General features: G+C 40.9%; 1 long non-coding RNA gene across 1 annotated transcript in view; it reads left to right on the forward strand.

Annotated features, from left to right (window-relative positions):
- LOC117080069 overlaps nt 1-6,620 on the forward strand; it is a 34,806-nt gene extending 28,186 nt beyond the window's left edge. The window contains exons 2-3 of the long non-coding RNA XR_004435708.1: nt 1,148-1,232; nt 6,329-6,620. This is a non-coding gene — a long non-coding RNA (uncharacterized LOC117080069). The remainder of the gene's footprint in view (nt 1-1,147; nt 1,233-6,328) is intronic.
- The last annotated feature ends 2,457 nt before the right edge of the window (nt 6,621-9,077 follow it).

Below are 9,077 nucleotides of genomic sequence, written 5' to 3' on the forward strand. Positions count from 1 at the left end.
GGAGGCTGAGGCAGGAGAATGGCGTGAACCCGGAGGCGGAGCTTGCAGTGAGCTGAGATCTGGCCAGTGCACTCCAGCTTGGGTGACAGAGCGAGACTCTGCCTCAAAAAAAAAAAAAAAAAAAAAAAAAAAAATTTTGCCTAGAGCTCAATTCTGTGTTATTTCAGGTGAGCATAGTCTTTCTTCAAAGAACCAAGGACTAGCCAAGTGTGGTTTCGTCTCTACTTAAAAAAAAAAAAAAAAAAAAAAAAGAACCGAGGACTGGTTATTTATTGGTGGCTGAATGATTGGTTTGTGAAAAGACAGGAAACCCAGGCTGAATAAGGGAATGGTGGTCTGGTGGTCTTTGTGTTGACAACAATTAATAGGAAAACCCCAAGAGGCAGAATTTGGAGCCAAAGGCAGTATGGGGCCCTGATGGATGATTCTATATGAAAATAGATTGTCCCTGAACATGGCTATCAGGGACAATCACGAGGGAAATGACTAAGTCCAGATACAAAGTCAGATATCCAATAATTGTTGTTTGTTTTTGTTTTCTATATGTATATGTCCTTAAGATTATCTTATTGGAGAGGCAATTATTATTGTTATTATTTTATATTTTTTTGGGATGGAGTCTGGCTCTGTTGCCCAGGGTGAAGTGCAGTGGCACGGGCTTGGCTCACCGTAACCTCCGCCTCCTGGGTTCAGGTGATTCCCGTGCCTCAGCCTCCTGAGTAGCTGGGATTACAGGCACCTGCCACCACCTAATTTTTTAGGCTAATTTATTTTTGTAGTTTTTTCTTTTTTAGTAAAGATGGCATTTCACCATGTTGGTCAGGCTGGTCTCGAACTCCTGACCTCAGGTGATCCACCCACCTTGGCTTCCCAAAGAGTTGGGATTATAGTCATGAGCCACCGCTCCTGGAGAGGCAATTAAAAAGACTTTGGGAACATACAAATATAGCTTCAAGTCCAAGTGCTATTACATCCCAACTGTGGGAATTTCTTAATTTATGAAATGAATAAAATAATACCCACTTTTCAGTGTTGCTGTAATGATCAGAATGTGGGTATGCAGGGTGGATTGGGGATGACTGCACATTCTTCGTCATGTACTCACACTGAGAAATGGAGTTTAATAATTAATTGCCTTATTCAACAGATATTTAATGGGTGCTTACTCTTTGTCATGTGACCTTCTTGCTGCTGAACAAAGTAGATAAATTCCTTGCCTGAAAGCAATTAAGGTAATACCTTTTAATCATTGTTGGTGATGTAATGGTTATTAAGAGAACCAGAATATCAGGGTTTCACTAAAAAGACCTAATTGTCTGATATGGACACGTAAGAAGTGAAGTTCAAAGGAAATCTGTCCTAAGTAAATTATAATTAACATCTAAGTATTAATCGTTAACAAGCCGAATAGAAACCATATAGCTATTTCAAATTTAAATTAGCCTCTATCTTACCTATTATTTTTAATTTATACCACTACCTTCTGGAAGATGCGTAAATGAAAATCCTAATTGAGTAACTTAACACAAATAAATACCACTCATCCATTCATTCATTCAACCAATCATTCAACAAATATTTTATTTTATTTCATTTATTTATTTTTTGAGGCAGAGTCTCACTCTGTCACCCAGGCTGGAGTGCACTGTCATGATCCTGGCTCACTGCAACCTCCACCTTTTGGGTTCAAGCAATTTTCCTGCCTCAGCCTCCCAAGTACATGGGACCACAAGTGAGCATCACCACGCCTGGCTAATCTTTTTGTATTTTTAGTAGAGACGAGGTTTCGCTATGTTGGCCAGGCTGATCTTGAACTCCTGGTCTTAACTGATCCACCCACCTTGACCAAAGTGCTGGAATTGCAGGCGTGAGCCACAGTGCCTAGCTTCAACAAGTATTTGTTGGACAACTTTTATGTGCTGAACTGTGCTAACCATTGTTTCTAACTCTGAATGATTCAGACATAGACTCTGCTTTTTCTGCCAAGAACTCCACTTTCATATCAAAATTATGGTAGACGAGGAAAACCTTGAAAAAAAGTGCTAGGTTAATCGTATTTTTTTTTTTTTAAATAACTGAATGATTTCTTAGATTAAGAGATTTTAATCTATTTACTTTGAGGTAGATTGATCCCTGAATGATATGGTCTAGTTACTGATAACTAAAAAATTACAATTAGATGTTAAGTTTGAATAGAATTTCAATCCATTATTTAGGGTTCTTAAATTTTTCTATATACTGTAGTTGCTTGGTTTTATTCAGGGCTAGGTAAATTTGCGAATTTGAGAGGCAAGACAAAAAAACCTGTCAAATGCATTTGTATTATGCCAACATAGTTCTCAAGGTATCTTTCAAGTGAATATTTAGCACATACACATGCTCACAAAACAAACTCGACATGCACCATTATCAGTGACTAGGATGGCGAATCCAGTCTTGCTTTCTAACCAAGGAAAGTCACTGCTGCATGGTCCTAACGTGCTTCATCTGTGTGAAGATGCCTCAGCAAAAGATGACAGGGATATAAGACTGTGCTATTCCTTTGAAGTTTAACTCATTATCCTTTGGTAATCATAACTCCATGTTTTTTACCTCCCCAATTAAAGTTCCAAAAGGCAACAGTAGGTCACAGCAGCCACTTAGTCGGAGGTTAGGCTCAGGTGCAATTTACTCTCCTCTGCATGCTTGCTAGTAACCAAAGGAGTAACAGTTCCACACACCAAGAATGATCAGCGACTCAGTGGCCAGGGTTCACGTTGCATGACAACCTTCTATACTTGTAAGAAATACAGATTTTACCGTCAAAGAAACTACTGTGGTCACCAGGGTCATGGTCTTTAGATTCACGTCATTTGGAGTATAAAGCACTAGATCTGAATTCCCTTTTTGTTGATGGTGGCATTGACAGGTGAGCTGTAATGATAAAGGAAGGTATAAACTAGAACTTATCTTTGCTGATCCATACAGCACTGTTTTGTTGTAGCAAGTATACTTTTGTTTAGAATTAATACATCTCTTCTGGTTTGAATGATAGTCTCGTGAAGTTGATGAAACTTAGTGGTTTTGGCCGGGCGCGGTGGCTCAAGCCTGTAATCCCAGCACTTTGGGAGGCCGAGACGGGCGGATCACGAGGTCAGGAGATCGAGACCATCCTGGCTAACACGGTGAAACCCCGTCTCTACTACAAATACAAAAAAAACTAGCCGGGCGAGGTGGCGGGCGCCTGTAGTCCCAGCTACTCAGGAGGCTGAGGCAGGAGAATGGCGTAAACCCGGGAGGCGGAGCTTGCAGTGAGCTGAGATCCGGCCACTGCACTCCAGCCCGGGCGACAGAGCCAGACTCCATCTCAAAAAAAAAAAAAAAAAAAAAGAAACTTAGTGGTTTCATAAGAGAAAGGGTTCCCTCATGTGGTGATTCCGAAACATAACAGCAAATTCTTTGGCATTCCCGGCTTCAAGGAGGAGGTGTATATATTGCCTCATTTTAACTCCGGTTGTGTTTGTGATTACTTTTACCAGTGGAATATGGCAGAAGTAAGGCTATATGACTTGTATGGCTGGATCTTAAAAGTCATACAGCCTCCATGGTGGAGGAGATGCCATGAGCAGGCAACATGGTTGACAGTCCCAGCTGAGCCCAGATTTCCAATTATCTACAGTAACGCAGCAGACGTGTGACTGAAGCCATCCTAGCCCCTCCCAACCAGCCCATCGGCCCCATAGAACAAAAGGATCACCTAAGGCAGCCTTGCCTGAATTCCTGGCCTACAAAGTCATGAGATAAAATAAAATGATTGCTGTTTTGAGCTATGGTTTAGGGTCCTTTTTATGCAATGTTAGATAACTGGACACTCCTTGTGTTAATTCAAGTTCTCCAAAAGCTGATACCAAAGAGGGGATTCGACGTACAAGAGGTTTTTGGGGAAACACCTGTGGAGGATAAAGGGGGAAGGAGTGGACTAGGAAGGGAGAGCTTTCAGACTCTGATGCAGGTCTGGAATCTGAAGGAAGAAAGATTAGGCAAGAAGAGTCTTAGGCTCTCTCACAAGAAAATAAAGTTTTTTCAGGCTGTGGTGGTGTTGGGGAGGTCCTCAAGCCTGTTAGAAAGATTCTGCTCATCCCAAACACTTTATGATCAAACTGGAGTTTTGGACCTGTGTGCAGCATGCTAGAATTGATAGAATGTAGCTTAGAAATTGATTAAAACAACTTAGGGAATCCCAATGTTAGGACTTTCTCCCTCTCACATTGTATATCATCTGTTATAACTCTGAAAATGTATTATGGCTTATTTACTTATTTATTTATTTTGAGATGGAGTCTTGTTCTGTCGCCCAGGCTGGAGTGCAGTGGTGGTGCAATCTTGGCTCACTGCAACTTCTGCCTCTAGGGTTCAAGCAATTCTCCTGCCTCAGCCTCCCAAGTATCTGCGATTATAGGTGTGCCCCACCACACCTGGCTAATTTTTGTATTTTTAGTAGAGTTGGGGTTTTGCCACGTTGGCCAGGCTGGTCACAAATTCCTGACCACAAATGATTCGCCCCCATTTGGCTCCCAAAGTGCAGCGATTATAGGTGTGAGCCACTGCACCCAGCCAAAATGTGTTATAGTTATTCTTTACATAGCCATGTTATTTTTCAGACTTTGAGATTCTTGAAGGCAGAGTCTGTGTGTTTTTCATCTTTGTATCCTTCTTCGTTCCCCAAGTTCCTGGCTTAATGAATGCTTGTTGAATGACTAAGAATAATAGTGAAATCACATTCCTTGTGTGGTTCTCAGAACAAATTGTAATTCTCTGGATTTATCTGTAAGGACTTCATTGTTGATGGAATATCTGAATATTAATTACATCTTCTAAAAATATGTTGTAAACAGACTTGTAAATAATAGTGAAGAAAATCACATGAAAAGAGGAATTTCTCTTTAATGGTACTCTGCTATCTTAGTAAATAGTTTTTATAGTCTTGTCTGCTAGCACTGCTCTCCTACCATTTTCTGAGGATTATGGATAGAAGAATTCATAACTCACTAGACTGACGTTTTAGTTGACTTCCTAGAGAATACATTTGATCTTGTAAGTTCTGTACCTAAAGCCTTCCTTGTCACTATATCCTATTGTGATGGTTTCCAGATTTTTGGATTTCATGGATTAATATCATTTTTTAAAAACTGGGATGCTGACACTTATTTTGTAAAGCAAGAACATCAGAAATAATCTATGGCCTGTTATTATCATCATTTTACAAAAGAAAGGCTATGTTCATAACAAAAAGAGGAAAAAATTATCTCAGAATTTTAAAATGGAAAGGACAGAGACAGATTACAGAGTTAGTACATTATCCTTATTGTTTCTCACTCCTTTATAGTTTGGTACCAGACTGTGTACCTGAACTATTGGCTGTAAATTAAAATTTCAACTTATGTAAGGCTTTCCTAGTTGGTGCTGCTCAGCCTATGTCTTCAGCTTCTTTTCATCCCCATATCCAGCAGCTGTCATTTTCCAGGGGCTGGGAAGGAGGAATGAGAATGTCCTGGGGACGATGCTTTTTTTTTTTGAGATGGAGTTTCATTCTTTTTTTTTTTTTTTTTTTGAGACGGAGTTTCGCTCTGTCACCCAGGCTGGAGTGCAGTGGCCGGATCTCAGCTCACTGCAAGCTCCGCCTCCCGGGTTCACGCCATTCTCCTGCCTCAGCCTCCCGAGTAGCTGGGACTACAGGCGCCCGCCACCTCGCCCGGCTAGTTTTTTGTATTTTTAGTAGAGACAGGGTTTCACCATGTTAGCCAGGATGGTCTCGATCTCCTGACCTCGTGATCCGCCCGCCTCGGCCTCCCAAAGTGCTGGGATTACAGGCTTGAGCCACCGCGCCCGGCCGGAGTTTCATTCTTGTTGCCTAGGCTGGTGGGCTGTAGTGCAATAGCGTAATCTTGGCTCACTGCAACCTCCGCCTCCTGGGTTCAAGCCATTCTCCTGCCTCAGCCTCCCAAGTAGCTGGGATTACAGGAGCCTGCCCCCACACCTGGCTAATTTTTGTATTTTTAGTAGAGATGGGGTTTTGCCATGTTGGTCAGTCTGGTCTCAAACTCCTGACCTCAGGTGATCCATCTGCCTCGGCCTCCCAAAGTGTTGGGATTATAGGCATGAGCCACTGCACCCAGCCAATGCTTTACTTTTACAGAGGCAACACAAGAGTTGCACACCTCACGTCTGCTTACATTCTGTTGGCCTGGACTTGGTTGGAGGAACAGACTAGTGAGGCTGGGGAATTCTGGTCTGTCTGTAGCTCTTGGCCATGTATTTAACTAAAACTTGGTGATTCTATTTTCGAAAGGAAGGGGAGAATGGATACTGGAGAAAATAGTGATCCATCACAGCCCACTCCTTTGGCCCTCCATGTAGCCAGGTTCACCTTTTTTCTCAGCAATGGAGTATAATCACCACATACCAACAACCCAAAGTCCTGTCTGGGGGCCACATCCGTCCCCAAGTCCAGGATCTCTGGGTGATGTGCTGTCCTCTCTGTCAAGTGACAGGGTGGCTTTTGCCTCGCACACTTGCGTCCAATACTTAATGATGTTGTAGAATGGTGTATCTGCAATAAAATCTCTTTCACAAATGGAAAATTGGGAAATGGGAAACATGCAGGACTCAATGGTTTGTAACAATGGCGAAATTCTAATGGGCAGAAAAACAGACTCTTGCCCTGGCAATGGAATACATTCTTGGTTAGAACTTGTTCCGTTTTCTGTGAGCAATTCTTTGTCTATTGTCCTTTACTCATTATTCTCTACTTTTTGCCAGTGTTAGAAATACGTTCTTGTAGAAGGCTGTTTAGATTTCATAACCTTCTTCCTGCTGGTGCAAGATAGGTGTGCCTGATCTGTTTGCTATATGCATTTTTTAGAATAGGCTACAGACCCCAGAGCATAATGATTTCAAGAAAAGATAGTTCATTTCATTTTTACAGAAGAGCTCTGTGCTGGAGTTTCATACCAGCAGTGGCCCTGCTCCATGCAGTCCTTTGAGGACTAATATCAGTAGAGAATGAGCTACGCTTCTTGACAAGGGGATATAGACATGCAGTGGCTTAAAAAATAGAATTTCATTTCTCTCTATATTTCTGACTGCTGGCTGGAAATCAGAGACGAGCAGAGCAAACTTGGGAGCCTCATACTGAGGAAAGCTCCTGCACCTGCCCAGGTCTGTGCACTGTTAGACTGTTAGATAAAAGAGAAATAAAATGCAATCTTGTTTGAGCTCCTCTCCAGCTAGCTTTTCAGGCTGCAAAATGTAAGAAAAGCAGAAAAGCATAAGACCAACAGAGTCCCTTTAAGCTTCTCTAGATATCCCACATCACATTTCTGTATACTTGTTGTTAAGAAAGTTTGAGAAATGGTTTTTGATTTACAATGGAAATGTTCTTAGCTAAAAAAAAGAAAAAAAAAGTGGAGAATGAATGTTTGAGTAGGCATCTAGTAGCCTATGCCATCCTATGTAAACACCAGGAGAAAATTAGTTGGCCTTTTCGGTGGCTGTCTTAGTCTGTTTTGTGCTGCTATAACAAAATACCACAGACTGGATAATATATAAAGAACAAAAATTTACATCTGCAGAGTCTGGAGGATGGGAAGTTCAAAATCAAGGGGCTGGCATCTGGTAAGGGCTTTCTTGCTGTATCATTCTATGGTGGAAAGAAAGAGGGAGAGAGAAAGAGGAGAGAGAGAGAGAGAGAATGGGGGCTAAATTTGTCTTTTTATAAGGAACCAATTCCCATGATAACAAACTCACTCCTGCAATAATGGCATTAACCCACTCGGGAGGGCAGAGCCCCCACAGCTGTGTCACTTCTTAAAGGTTCCACCTCTGAATACTGTTTGAATGACACTTAAGTTTCAACATGAGTTTGGGAAGGGACAAACATTCAAGCCCTAGCAATGGCTTAGTTTGTTCATCTATAGTCACATAATGTGCGTTGCCATGTGTGGTTAAATATAGTTTAATTATTGTCAAGAACATTCCAGAAGACATGAAGCTGAAAAAAGGAGTTCTACAACTGTGATGTGTTATTAAAAATGATTTCTTGGCCGGGCGCGGTGGCTCAAGCCTGTAATCCCAGCACTTTGGGAGGCCGAGACGGGCGGATCACGAGGTCAGGAGTTCGAGATCATCCTGGCTAACACGGTGAAACCCCGTCTCTACTAAAAAATACAAAAAAAAGCTAGCCGGGCGAGGTGGCTGGCGCCTGTAGTCCCAGCTACTCGGGAGGCTGAGGCAGGAGAATGGCCTAAACCCGGGAGGCGGAGCTTGCAGTGAGCTGAGATCCGGCCACAGCACTCCAGCCAGGGTGACAGAGCGAGACTCCGCCTCAAAAAAAAAAAAAAAAAAAAAAAAAAAAAGATTTCTTTCAGCCCAATAAAAGTAAAACTGGAATAGCTATAATTTTTTCACGAAATTACTAACTCTGCAATGATAAATAGCTGATTCCTTTTTAATACAAACAAAAATTTTAAAGAGACACTTTTATTCCATGGTAACTTGTGTTATTGTTTCTTCCTAATAGTCACACTTCACTTTTCAGATGAAATATCCTGTTTCTAACTTTCTCTTCCTTATTAAAGAAACTTTTTGCCTGAAGAAACTTTGTGGTGATTATTTTTTATGTGCTTTTGAAAAATATTTTATGGTGTTATTATTACAAAATAAATTCATATCCATTATAAAAATACATATAAGGAAAACCTGGATATGATCATGAATACTATTTTGTTCTTTATCATTCCACACCTAAACATATGTTTATATGTTTAAAATATGTTTAAAATATACTGAAAATATAACTGGTAATTCAATTCACAGTATTTTACAAATTGAATTTTAACTTATGATCTTTTTTCATTGTAAATTTTTTCTCTTTTTGTGGGAAAAACTACACATAACATAAAATTTACTGTCTTAATCATTTTTAAGTGTACAGTTCAGTGGTATTAAGTACATTCGTATGGTTGTACAACCACCACCACCATCAATCTCCAGAACACTTTCCTTCTTGCAAAACTGAAGCTCTATGCCCATTAAACAAT

This window comes from Trachypithecus francoisi, unplaced genomic scaffold, assembly GCF_009764315.1.
Source record: "Trachypithecus francoisi isolate TF-2019V2 unplaced genomic scaffold, Tfra_2.0 Lachesis_group8, whole genome shotgun sequence".
In the NCBI taxonomy this organism is placed as follows: Eukaryota; Metazoa; Chordata; class Mammalia; order Primates; family Cercopithecidae; genus Trachypithecus; species Trachypithecus francoisi.